This window comes from Leptidea sinapis, chromosome 41 (genome assembly GCF_905404315.1).
Source record: "Leptidea sinapis chromosome 41, ilLepSina1.1, whole genome shotgun sequence".
NCBI lineage: Eukaryota > Metazoa > Arthropoda > Insecta > Lepidoptera > Pieridae > Leptidea > Leptidea sinapis.
In genome coordinates, this window is record NC_066305.1 from 7795031 (window position 1) to 7809108 (window position 14078).

Genomic DNA, 14078 nt, shown 5'->3' on the forward strand with positions numbered 1-14078 from the left:
AGTTTCTAGGGTTTCTTTCGATAAATTTAAGTTTCATCCCAATACTGTGAACTACTCAGCCGTAATTAGGTATTTGTTTTGTGAAGTGCATACATACAAACATAACATACATGTTTTATCATTATAATATATTTTATAATATAAGGTATAAATAGGTCTTGTGATGTGCATACGTACAAATATAACTTACTTGATCGGGCAAACTAGTCTCCTTTATAATTTTTGGTAGCCTGCGCACAACCAGACAAGAAACATGAATTATTACCTTCTATATAATCTACCATATGGTAAGCTGTAAGCGTTCTTTGTCAAAGAAGCTTTAATATATTTCTTGAATCTATGCTCAGAGAGTCCTAGTAAATATAGCTATAAAGCAATACTAATTATAAAGCATACTTCCCCATCTGCACTCTCTCTTATCCAGTTACTTTCTCTAATATGTGTAATTTTTTCGCAGAGCTGTTCAAATTTTCGTGGATCCAGTGCTCTGGGAACGGCAGGATCACTTGGTTGCATAGAGTCGTCGCTTCATTGTGTGTCTTCTACCGCATTTATCACGGGGAGTGTTCCGAGGAGCTGTTTCACCTGATTCCTGTCGCCGATTTCCACCTTTGCATGACAGGTCACAAATTAGGATTTCATCCCCACTTCTACTTTCAAAGAAATTTCTTGCACTTACAACCAAGCTGTGGAATAAGCTTCCTTGTGCGGTATTTTTCCAGGACGATACTACATGGGTGCCTTCAAAAAAGCGCGTTAACCTTTCTAAAAGGCAGGCAACGCTCCTATGATTCCTCTGGTGTTGCAAGAGAATGTGGGCAAGTGATCACCTAACATCAGATGACCCGTACGCTCGTTTGTCTTCCTCTTCCAAAAAAAAAGAATAGAAAAACAAGCGAATTTCACTATTAAATACGCTTGTTGAAACTTACCCATGATAGTTCAAATAAAACAGAGATCATGAAATATCTTATGATATATTTGTCATAAAATTCACACACGAAACTGCAAGGTGACCTTATCTGACTACAAATGACTTTATTATGGAAATCTCGTTGTATCAAACGTACAGATAAGTGATGGTGGAACATGCAAATTATACTGGCTCTATATCATAAAGCGAATAGCTCTTGGACAGGTTACTTGTCTAGTGTTTGCCACGCAACCGCTAAATAGACTTACTTGAGTCTACAGGTATCAACTATATACTAGTGGTACTTGAAATTCGACCACAATTCTTTAATTAAGTTTGACCTTATTAGGGTTTATTTGTCAAAGTAAAAGTTGTAGAAAGCGTCCTTAAAGTTAATGTTGTAATAAGTATAATACCGTCACTTTCTTTTTCAGTTTGACAGTCAAAGATAGCATGTGATATAATGAAACATTAACTTTAAAGATGCTTTCTGCAACTAGCGGTAAGACGTGTTTAATGTATGTATGTATGTTATGTGTTATTTATTTATTTAACACCAAGAAGACAAACACTAACAAAAGTATAATAATACTATTACAATAAATAATAAATTCTAATTGTTGGCTTAATTATAGGTGTTACACACATTTCAAAAACATAGACACAAACATATTTAATTAAAATGAATGCAAACATTATCGAAATATTTACAAATTGAATTAAACGTAAATGAATATGAAATCAATAATATTATATAATAATTAAAACATGCATCATTTCACAATTATATAAAACAGACTTAAGCTTATCAGTATTTATAAATTATTTGAATAAAATATATTATTTGCCTATAATATACAAAAAAAACGAATATGAAATAAATTCCGTTATGAATTAAATGACGAAATATTGTCTGAAAATATATCAATATCAACTTTTTTATCTTTTTCTTTATCCTTTTCTTTATTAACAGTAGTTGTTATGACTCCAATACATTTATTATGTGATAATTTATATATAGCATTTTAACTCAACATCAATCTGTTAATTGGAGAATAGCGTCTTTGACGTGAGCGTGTGCTTTTTTCTACGAATGGCATAAAAGATATAAAACGGCGTTAGTCGATAATTAACCTATTTTGCCATTGTCGGTTTTTAAAATCTTACATATTAAAATAAAATAATTTGTAAAGAAGAAATAAAAGTTATGTTAAGATATTCATTCACAAATAAGTCTTTCAAACGAAGCAACAATTAAGTTTATTTAAGCCTTACTTTTACGCCTACATTTATTTCATAAAAATATATACGTTTTAAAAAAATCTATCCAATGGTTATCATATTAAATTAAACCCATTTAAAGGTTTATAATAAAATTCTTCATTAATTGAAACTAGAATAACATAAACGTCAACACAAGTTCTTTATAAACAGTTTTCCATGATTATATCTAAATGATCCGACAGCCTGGGACAAGATTATGATTATTTTATAGCAATAACAACAACAGTTCAATTATGAATATACAATAGTATATTTTGATTAAAAACAGCACATAACAATAATGCTGATAGAGTTTCTTGCGCCGCTTCCTCTCTCTCAGAGCGAGATTTGTTTCCGAAGTGGTAGTAGTATTTGCTATATTAGAAATGACATCAAAAATAATTCTAAAGGAATCAATTTTGAGAAAAATAATGCCATTTTTTAAAAACCGTTTTTAATCAGAAACTGTAAGTATAATTGTTCAATCAAAAGATATAAATCTAAAAGAAGGGGAAACTGTTGTTCAATTAATTTCAATATAAAAGAAGCATTTAGATTGCTAAACAAAGGAACAATGATTTGTCAGGCGCAAGCAAGATGTACAAACCGCGGGAAATATCCGAGGTTGCACGGAGCCGTAAAGATGGCGGTTACGGCGGTTACTCTCCGAGCGCCGCGTGTTTGTTCTGTGACGTTTATCGACCGGCGGCTTCGAGCCGGGCTAGCGGGCGCGCGCCGCAGTCCTCACTCCTCGCAGCCAGTCCTCGTAACTGCCTCGACCCAACCGCTCGACTCCGCTACCATCTTTGACAGCTGCGAACACAACCTCTAACAACACATGACAAAATACCCTTAACAATCCATTGGGTTTGTAATCGAACAGAACTGATAAACGCGAGTGACGTCATTACCGTTAGTGACATGTGAGATTGTGGTGTAAAGGCTGTAGGCGCGCGGAGCTTCCATAGCGGTAAGTTTTACTAAGTATAAGGATTAATTCGAAGTGAGTGTGCAGCCAAGGCCAATTTGTTGACCTTGAACGGTAGCGCACAGCATGACAAGCATTTGTGTGTAGTAAACACGTCGTAACGATGCCTGATAAGCGATTAAAATCTAGGAATTTCTAGTTATTTGAAGGCACAACTAGCACTACTATTAACAAATGCTTAAGCTCGTATCAGAAGTACTTATTATTAAGTTATTTCTTTAATATGGTTAAGTATTATAATACATATTGAATTTTTCGAGAGTGTCTTGATTGAAAGGTGTTGTCAACTTAAAAACTTTAGGAAAAGTTTATTAATCATTGTAGATTAGATTATCGGGAACAGATAATCGTTGCATAGTTAAAAGGAATTTACCAAATTAATTTATACGTCTGTAAGACTGCGACAGCTGTGAACACGTCGAAAAAAATTTGCGGTTAACTGTTAACCTATATTTTCAGCAACGTACGCTGTCATGCGTTGCCTAACAGCAAGAGGCTTTGTCTAGACTTATAAATTATCAACGGAAATTAAAATGATCACTAGTTGAAGTGAATGTTACGAGAAATCTACGATTGGCTACGAGACGCCTACGCCGTAGTATTAATAAGCTGAAGATGCCGTAGTAAGTTGTAGTAAAGCTGTTTAATTGACTTCTTAGATTGCATATACTATTAAGACATTAAGAAATAAGGTTAGTTATTCCAAAACTGTCGTCATAATTATAACCAAACTGTCAATTAAATAGATTTTATATTAAATAGATTTAATCGTTAACATGCTTGGTGTTCGTTTACAGTGCGGCTGTAAAAAACCCTTGTCCACATACAACAAAACATGGAATAGGCTTTGAACTTAAGAAAGACCTCGTCATACTCACTAAGATGGCATTGCTTGCAGTGGCATCATGTGCTGGGTCGTCTCCTTCCCTCAAATATGTGCGAAGGGAACAATGGCTGGTCCATGCGTCAACTCGTGAACGGATGCTGCTTGTGGTACCAGGTCGATGCCCATCACGTTCACGAAGCATCCTTAAACAAACAATGAATTCAAGCTCTAAAGATTAGTGCATCCAATATACGATAATTTATATTCATACGTTATATTATTACTTTTTATGAAATATTTGACATTAAAAACGCTTTTTACTTTGAACAAGATTCAACTTTTGGATGCACCACCTTATAAACTACTTTGTTTTGTATATTACAGTCATTGTAAAACACTCTATTAATCGAAAAAATTGGCCATTGAGTTTCTTGTATGTTATTCTCAGGAGCTCTACTTATTTCGAACATATGGTAGATTCAGTAATTTAAAAGAAATATTTATAGCGACTATTCAAAAATGCTTAGCTTAAGCCTAATTGAATAAAGTTTATTTGACGTTGACTTAAGGAGGAACTAATTCCTTCAATGCCAGCAACGCTCTTTCAGTTCCTTGTGTCACAAGATAGTATGGATGCAGTGATCATATCTCATCATTATAATATCTTCTGATAAACCGTATTTTCGTTTTTCCTCCTATCACATCATTATATCTCTTCAAAATATTATCAAACATGAACCACTCATGTTCCCTACATGTGCCTCTTTTTTTTTTTTTTTTATGGAATAGGAGGACAAACGAGCATACGGGTCACCTGGTGTTAAGTGATCACCGCCGCCCACACTCTCCTGCAACACCAGAGGAATCACAGGAGCGTTGCCGGCCTTTAGGAAGGTGTACGCGCTTTTCTTGAAGGTACCCATGTCGTATCGTCCCGGAAACACCGCACAAGGAAGCTCATTCCACAGCTTCGTAGTTCGTGGAAGAAAGCTCCTTGAAAACCGCACTGTGGAGGACCGCCACACATCCAGATGGTGGGGATGATATTGTAACTTGTGGCGTGTCGTGCGAAGGTGAAATTCGGCGGCAGGAATCAGGTTGAAAAGCTCTTCGGAACACTCCCCGTGATAAATGCGGTAGAAGACACACAATGAAGCGACGTCTCTACGCAACGCCAAGTGATCCAGCCGTTCACAGAGCGCTAGGTCCCCGACAATTCGAGCTGCTCTGCGTTGCACGCGGTCAAATGGATCGAGCTGATACTGGGGTGCGCCAGACCAGAGATGACAGCAATACTCCATGTGAGGCTGGACCTGCGCTTTGTAGAGCGCTAGAATGTGGGACGGCTTGAAGTATTGTCGTGCTCTATTTATGACGCCCAGTTTCGTCGAAGCCAATTTGGCTTTGCCCTCCAGATGGCCACGGAATTGGCAATCGCTCGAGATTTCGAGACCCAGTATTCCGATACTAGGCGAGGCTTTCAGGGAAGTGTTCTCGAAGAGCGGTGATACGGCAAATGGGGTTTTTTTAGTGGTATACTGCGCGTTTACCACTAAAAAACGTCGTAAAAAAAGCGTTTACAACTTGAGTCTTCTGGGGGTTAAATTGGACAAGGTTCAACTTACCCCATTCCCCGACCTTCTCAAGAGAGGACTCGATAGAAGACACAAGTTTCTCCCGGCACTGCTCGTCGTTTTTCCGAGAGAGACCTGCATGGCCCGTGTATACGGCATCACCAGTGCTGTCGTCTGCATAGCAATGCATGTTGGCGGTGTCCAACATATCATTGATATGCAGAAGAAACAGCGTGGGAGATAGCACACAGCCTTGGGGCAATCCAGCGTTCACGGGCTTGGTATTCGAGTAATAACCGTCGATAACGACCTGTATTCTGCGCCCAGTGAGGAAGCTGGAGGTCCACTTGCATAAGCTCTCGGGCAGCCCAAATGATGGAAGTTTGGAGAGGAGCGCCTTGTGCCATACGCGATCAAAGGCCTTCGCTATATCCAGACCAACTGCCAGGCCTTCCCCCTTGCTTTCAATAGCCGCCGCCCATCTATGTGTTAGGTATACCAGATTCGCCAGTCGACCGACCATGGCGAAAGCCGTATTGCCGGTCGTTGATCAACTGGTGACTCTCAAGGTAAGGTGACTACCAAGAGCTGGCGGTTAATAATGCTCTCCATGATTTTGGAGAGTAGGGAGGTAATAGCAATAGGCCTGTAGTTTGCCGGATCCGAACTGTCTCCTTTTTTTGGGATCGGATGGACAAGGGCTGACTTCCATGAATCAGGGACTACGCCTTTTGAATAAGAGTGTCGGAATAAACGCGTTAGCACCGGCGTCAACTCAGGGGCACACGGAATGGCCTCCGGTCCTCGACACTGACCTATGCGAAACATAGCGGCACTAGGCCGCTACTTCACGCCGGTATTCTGTGCGAGTGTGGTAAGTAACCCGGACGAGTCTGGCCCGATTGTGCTGACGTCATAAGACGGCAGCGTGACTCTCCCACTTTCAAAAAGCCCGTAGTCGCCTCTTACGACACCCTTGGACCTGGGGCTACCCTATTCTTTTTACGCCCCGGGGCAGCACAGGGCAAACTCTCGAGTACTCGAGCCGTCAGCCTCCCAAACTTCCCGTACCTTTTTAGGGACAAGCAAATCAAAAAATATGAACCTTTATAGCTATAATACTAATGCAGATCTAAATTGTCCATATTCAAGACTATATATGAAACATTGGTTGAAAGTAACTTTTAAGTTTTTTTACAGTAACACAATACGTTGCATTATACTCTTTCCTTCTCTTTTTATAGAGGCTCTTTTAAGAAACATAATATTTAACATGCATATAATAAATTAACAATTAATTAACCGTGCTGCAAGCCGTGTGAACGGCAAGATCACTTGGCATTGCGTAGAGACGTCGCTTCATTGTGTTTCTTCTACCGCATTTATCACGGGGATTGTTCCGAAAAGCTGTTTATTCTGATTCCTGCCGCTGATTTTCACCTTCACACGACACACTACAAATAAGGATATCATCCCCACCATCTGACGCATCTGTGCAGTAAGGTTTCAGGGAACTTTCTACCACGTACAAGCAAGCTGTGGAATAAACTTCCTTGTGCAGTGTTTCCAGGACGATACGACATGGGTATCTTAAAAAAAGTTTTCAACTTTTCTAAAAGGCCATCAACGCTCTTGTAGTTCATCTGGAGTTGGAATAGAATGGCGGGCGGGGGTTATCACTTAACATTAGGTGACCCGTACGCCCGTTTACAGATTTCTGCTTCACCGCAGAAATAGGCGCAGTTGTGGTACGACATCCGGTGCAAAGGAGTCTCTCACTGTTGTTAGATTTGATTCTTTTAGTAAATGTTTTGCATAATGCTTTAGTATGCTGCAGCCTACTCACAGATAGACAATAACGAATGCACATCAGAACCATCATATTGGGTTCTATTTAAAATAAGAGATTCTAAAAAAGATCACGAATTTCATTCTAAAGTGACGGTGGCTCAATAGGAAGAACTGTTAACTCTCTCCACGATGCCCCAGTTCGATCCTCGCTCGTCACTTTGTATTCAGTTTTATAAATGGTATGTACGTTTATTCGTCGCTTTAAAAGGTCGGGTGATTCCTGTGGTCCTACAAGAGAGTATGGGCTGCGGTGATTGATAGCATTCTTCTTTGTTCAAGGTAATAAACCTTACAATAAGGTAAACAAAGTGCTGTCTCTTCACCACATCAATAGAACTAAATGCAATCTTATCTTGAAATAGTGATATTACAAATTGGAGTATACCTCCACAGTCCACTGAAAATCTTCTACACTGATAGTAACCGAAAGTATAATAATACACACACACACATTTTGCTTATAAGTAATCTATTGTTATTTTAATGCTTTTCTAGCTATAATATAGATGTGTAATATTGTACAAATGATCCTGATATCTAGGGTTAGGTAGGATTTAAAAATCACTAATGAACGTCAAAAACTACCACCCATTCGACAATGTATCCCTCACCTGACCTGACCTGAGAAGAGTGCGCAAGAAACTCAGCGGGCGTCTTTCTTTCTTTTACAATAAAACTTCGTAATAAAAAATAATATTTAAATAGCCTGAGGGTGGTATCTTCATTCCAACATGTGGTATCATTAAGAAAGTTATTTATGCTATAATAACCTTTAACACATAATAGCTTTTTTAAATAATTATTTTGAACTTCATAACACATTTGTTTTGTACATTTTCTGGGATTATGAAAAAGCATGTACATCGCCCAGAAAGGGATTAAACACTCAACTTATATTAACTTAAATTATTTAGTTTTAACCGAAACAAGTATACTTATGTAAACCTACTTCAGACCATAATAGCAGTTCTTAAAATGTAACAGTAATGTACTGTATTAGTTTTAAGATCTTAAGTCACTTCTTAGTTCAGTTAGTCAGTTCTTATCTAAGATCACGAGGAGAAAAATCAACAGACATATTCGGTGACCCGCTCATTAGGTCTACTTTTCCAAAAAAAAAAAAAGAAATACAGAAAAGTAATAGTTTTGAATTCAAATTACTATGGGATAGATATTGAACACGAGCTTGGAGAATTGAAATTTCACGCGTGTGAAATCCCGGGAGGATTGAACCTCTACAGATGCTTACCATAGATGTAAGGGGAGGACTTACGTAATCTGATATTACCGATGCTTATAACTTTGAAGTTACTCCCCTTCAAACCAGGCTTACTATATTATGGCAAATAATATAATAGATAATAATGCATGGTTCTTGACTTTATTCCAGTGGGAGGCCCTTTTGCACAGGATACCGGCTAGATTATGGGCACCATAACGGCGCCTATTTCTGCCGTGAAGTAGTTATGTGTAAACATTACTGTGTTTCGGTCAAAAGGGCGCCGTAGCTAGTGAAATTACTGGGCAAATGAGACTTAACATCTTATGTCTCAAGTTGACGAGCGCAATTGTACTGCCGTTCAAAATTTTTGGGTTTTTCAAGAATACTGAACGGCACTGCATTGTAATGGGCAGGGCGTATCAATTACCATCAGCTGAACGTCCTGCTCGTCTCGTCCCTTATTTTCATAAAAAAAAATTCGTCGTATTGTCCCGTGACCAACGCGTACGTTGTTTTAAATTCCTCCGCTATCAATTTTTAAGATTCCATACTCGAATAATGTATGTATGCACATAAGCACATACGAAAAATTTCTGGGAACTGTCTTAACCATAATATTAACACCAGGAACAAACATAAACTTAATATGCCTACTACTCGGCTAAGTCAAGTTAGTAAGTCTTTTGTGGTACGATGCTTAAACTTACGTCATGCTTTTACAACAAGATCCCAGAAAGTGATGAAAACAAGTGTATTACGAAATTTAAAAGAATTGTTAAAGGACGTTTATGTGGTAAAGGCTACTATAACATAATGACTAACTTAATGATACCTCAGATTGGGAACGGAGCGACCACCGTCTGGCTATTTAAATTATATAATTGATTGTATTGAAATTTTATTTAAAAAAACAAAAACAAAGCAAAAGCCCGCTGACTTTTATGCGCCCGTTCTTCTCTGGTCTGAGGCATTCAATAACGAAGTTTCAAGACGTGATATCATATTTAATTTTGAATATAATAATTGAAATTGATGTGAGTTAAAGGGTAACCAACGGAATTACTGACTCTCGGCTGTACCCCCGTTTGTTTGTACTTAAAAAATCACCTACCGATAATCCTGTGTAAAGAAGCCTTTGACAGAAAAAAAAACAGGAGAAACACGTTAACAAGAATACAATAATTTAGCCCTAAATCCTATTTTCAATTTGTAGGCGATAAATTATGAGCTGTCGACACGCGCTTTGATTAATGAGTATTCAAACATTGCAAATTATTTAACTGTTGCGTATACGATTTCCCAAATTAGAATTTTAGCTAACAATATATTTTGAAACAGCCGTTGGTTGAGAGGTAAACAATTGGTAAAAATAGATAGACAATAATTTTTGGCATACCATACAGACTGAAAAATAGAATTTTATGAAAAGATCTTAAGCAATAATAGTTATAGGTACGCAATGGTGGGCTTATTACTTAAAGCGATCTCTTTCAGAAAACTAAACTGAAAGTTACATAATAACATGTAATAAAGGCTGAAACGCTTTATTTTGAAAGATATTAGTTTTAAGCATACTTAAATCAAATCAAATCAAAAGCATTTTATTTCATCAAACATCATATTAATAGTCTAATCATGTTACACGTGAAATATGTATTTTTTTTATACAGCTCATTCGGAAGGAAGTTTTCATTAGAGAAGAACGAGCAAGAAATTCTAAGGTTACTCTTTTCAAATCAGATTATGTATTTACTTTCACAAGGTCTTAACTTAAATGATGACAGTATAAGTTAAGATCGTTTCGATACTGGCCTGACTAATATAAATTGCTTTTAATATATTCCACTTGAATTTAATTTCAGTATTCTAATTCTTTATTCAAACAAAACAAATCATATTACTATTATATTTTCATATACAACATACAACATATAACATAAAATTAAAACTATCATTGCGGGGAAGCGTACCAAGTATACTGGCAGCATTTCCGTCAATTATCATCATTTCAGCCGGAAGACGTCCACTGTTGGACAAAGGCTTCCCCCAAAGATCGCCATGACGATCGGTCCTGCGCTGCCCTCATCCAACCTGTTCCGGCGATCTTGACCAGATCGTCGGTCCATCTTGTGGGGGGCCTACTAGCACAACGCCTTCCGGTACGTGGTCGCCATTTGAGAATCTTACTGCCCCATTGACGACGAGCTATGTTCCCTGACCACTGCCACTTCAGTTTCGCAATCATTTGGGCTATGTCGGTGACTTTAGTTCTCCTACAGATCTCCTCCATTTCTGATTCGATCTCGTAGGGAAACACCGAGCATAGCTCTCTCCATTGAATTAAATCTATTCAGTAGATTATCCGGTTTACCGGGACATACATACAGATGAACAGACAAAAATCTATTAAGTACTTTCTTCGATTCGGCACTGTTTGAAGAACACACATTCTTCTAAAAAAAATGTACATTTTTGAGTTACGGTTTTATTATTTGTATCGATAAAGGCATATTTAATCTTGCTTTTTATAGATTGCTAGGATTAATCAAATTACAATTGATTTGGATGGTCTTAGCTTATGTAAGTTACGTTTTACAACGTAAAGTACCCAGCGGTAACATCGATATATATCATAAATAACAGCAAACTTTCCGACATAACTGCTTATTAAATGTACAAAGTTTACTTTCGTGCGCCTTTTGCGATTTCATTTATATTCAGAAGCGTGTTTCCCCTAATTAGTTTTCACGGTGATATTTTAATTTTTAATGAACCTTTTTATATTGCACACCCGAGCGAAATTCGCTAGGAATGTAATGCTTTGTTGTGATGTGCTTACAAAGGAGCTTTCTTTGTTTGCATTGTTCATATAACGTACACATTTTATACTTTATTCTATTAATAGCCTTTATCATGAAATAATATATTTAATTAATGCATAGAATAATTGCTAGTTCCACAATTATGTTAAATACATCGTTAAAATGTGAGCGACGTAGATTCTACTGATATATTTAAATTGTATCAAAGAGCTGAAAAACAAAACTGTTTTACATAATATTTTCACAAATTTGTTGTTTATAAACTCGACTTTAAATATGAAATGAAAAATTTTGAATTATATTTTTTTTAAATTCAATAACATGTTGAATTTGATGCTAACTAATATTTAATCTTAGATTAAGGATTGGTCTTCGCTGCGCTCCAACTAGATACCGCAGGCGTAGTCGCAAAGTGCGGCAACTTCTACTACGCCTAAGTGGGCGTACTCGAGCCAGTCTCGAAAAATGTGTGACGTTGACGTGCCACGTGTTCTGTTAAACTTTGCTAATAATAGAAACTTAGAAGCCGGGTTGCGTAGTAAAACTTTGTAAAAATAATACTACAAAAAATAAGAAAGACACTGGGGTCACATATCATCAGTAAGTATTTTGTATTGTATTAATTTCAATGTAAAATAACACGAAGCGTATGTTGCAAAATTTGAAAGATGCCATTGAGTGTCAAGATGCCTCGCACACAAGCATCTAATAGTTTCCGTTTAATTAAAAAAGCTATTCTTCTCAGGTAGTGCGGTTTCTAGTGCGCAGCGGAGACCATTCCCTAATCTAAGTATTTAATATTTGATGGAAAGTAATAAACTAATAAAACAACCGAAAGAAGTGTCCCACCTAGCACACTAACACATCTGGATGTTATAAAAAGGATAGCGTGATTAGAAGAATAATAAAAAAGATGGCAGCTAATTTTTATTACTTGTTCTTTGTTTAAAAAAAATTTTAACAAAAAAACAATCAACTTCAAAAACACTATTGCAAAACAATAGATATAATATGCACTAAAAAGTATGAAAATAATTGCGTATTTTTAAACAATCTAATTCTAGTTACCCTGTACTTTTCCCGGGGCGTAAAAAGAATAGGGGAGTCCCAGGCCCATGGGTGTCGTAAGAGGCGTCTAAGGGCTTTTTAGAAGTGGGAGAGTCACGCTGCCGTCTTTTGACGTCAGCACAATCGGGCCAGACTCGTCCTGGTTAATTACCACACTCGCACAGAATACCGGCATGAAGTAGCGGCCTAGTGCCGCTATGTTTCGCATAGGTTAGTGTCGAGGACCGGTGGCCATTCCCCCCCCCCCACCCCTCCACCCGAATATGACAGCAGTACTAAAAAAGATTTTACCCCAGGAGGGTACCGGCTCTACCAGAGATGGAGAATCCCTCCCCGGGCACTCTAGCTCGGGCTGCCCTTCGTATTCTGGGGAGGGCACAGAACCGCGCATGACCAAGGACAAACGAGGCAGTCACCACGGCACCCCGCTCCACACTCAACGTGGACTTTTGCAATATCAGGGGAATTCACTCCAATTTAAACGCCGTCCACCACCACCTTGAGACGGCGCAGCCGGCCTTGTGTTTCCTTACTGAGACGCAGATATCTCGACCTAGCGATACGTCATATTTAACGTACCCCGGGTACAAAATTGAGCACAATTTTTTGCCTCATGCCGGGGTATGTGTAGACGTTAGGGAGGATATCTGCTGTCGCCGTCTCGGCAATTTTGAGGGTAGGGACCTGTCCACTCTCTGGCTCCGCGTAGATTTAGAGGACCGCGTCCGCATCTATGCGTGTGTCTACAGGTCCCATAGTGGTAACGCAGAAACCGATCATCTCATGGGCTGCGTTCAAGCGGCAATTGACGACGTACTTGCACAGATCCCTCCGCTGAAATCGTAGTCTTGGGTGATTTCAACGGGCACAATGCCAAATGGCTTGGATCACGTACCACAGACTACGCAGGGCGATCTGTGCATAATTTTGCATTGGCGTATGGTCTGTCCCAATTGGTTGAGTCACCAACGCGGCTCCCGGATGTGGATAGCCACATGCCGTCCTTATTGGATCTTCTGCTGACTACACATCCCGATGGTTACCAGGTCTTTGTCGACGCCCCTCTCAGAACGTCCGACCATTGCCTGGTCAGGAGTGTAATGCCTATCCGACGCCAACGTCAAAGACCACCGCGTTTGGCACTACAAGTCAGCAGATTGGGATAGGATGCGTTCCTTTTTTGCATCCTACCCTTGGGGCAGGGTTTGTTTCCCTTCGGATGATCCCAGTGCCTGCGCCGTTGCAGTAGCCGATGTGATATTACAGGGTATGGATATTTTTATACCAAACTCTGTAGTACCCATCGGTGGCAGATCACAGCCCTGGTTCGATGCGTCAGTTAAAGCAGCATCTGACTGCAAAAAACAGGCGTATCGAACTTGGGTTGCGGCGCTGGGCACAAAGGATCCGAACTGCATAGTTCTTAAGAGGAAATACAACCGTGCCTCCAGATTTTTTAAGCGGCAAATCGCCCGTGCAAAATCAAAACACGTCGTCAAAATCGGCGAGCAGCTTTCCAGTTACCCGACCGGAACACGAAAGTTCTGGTCG

The 14078-nt window shown here is 38.7% G+C and overlaps 1 protein-coding gene across 1 annotated transcript in view; it reads left to right on the forward strand.

Moving 5' to 3' along the window:
* The first annotated feature begins 2947 nt into the window (after positions 1 to 2947).
* The window catches only part of LOC126976477 (heparan sulfate glucosamine 3-O-sulfotransferase 1), an 83786-nt gene continuing 72655 nt past the window's right edge, over positions 2948 to 14078 (forward strand). Inside the window, exon 1 of the mRNA XM_050824828.1 lies at positions 2948 to 3146. The gene's annotated coding sequence lies outside the window, so the exon portion shown is untranslated. The remainder of the gene's footprint in view (positions 3147 to 14078) is intronic.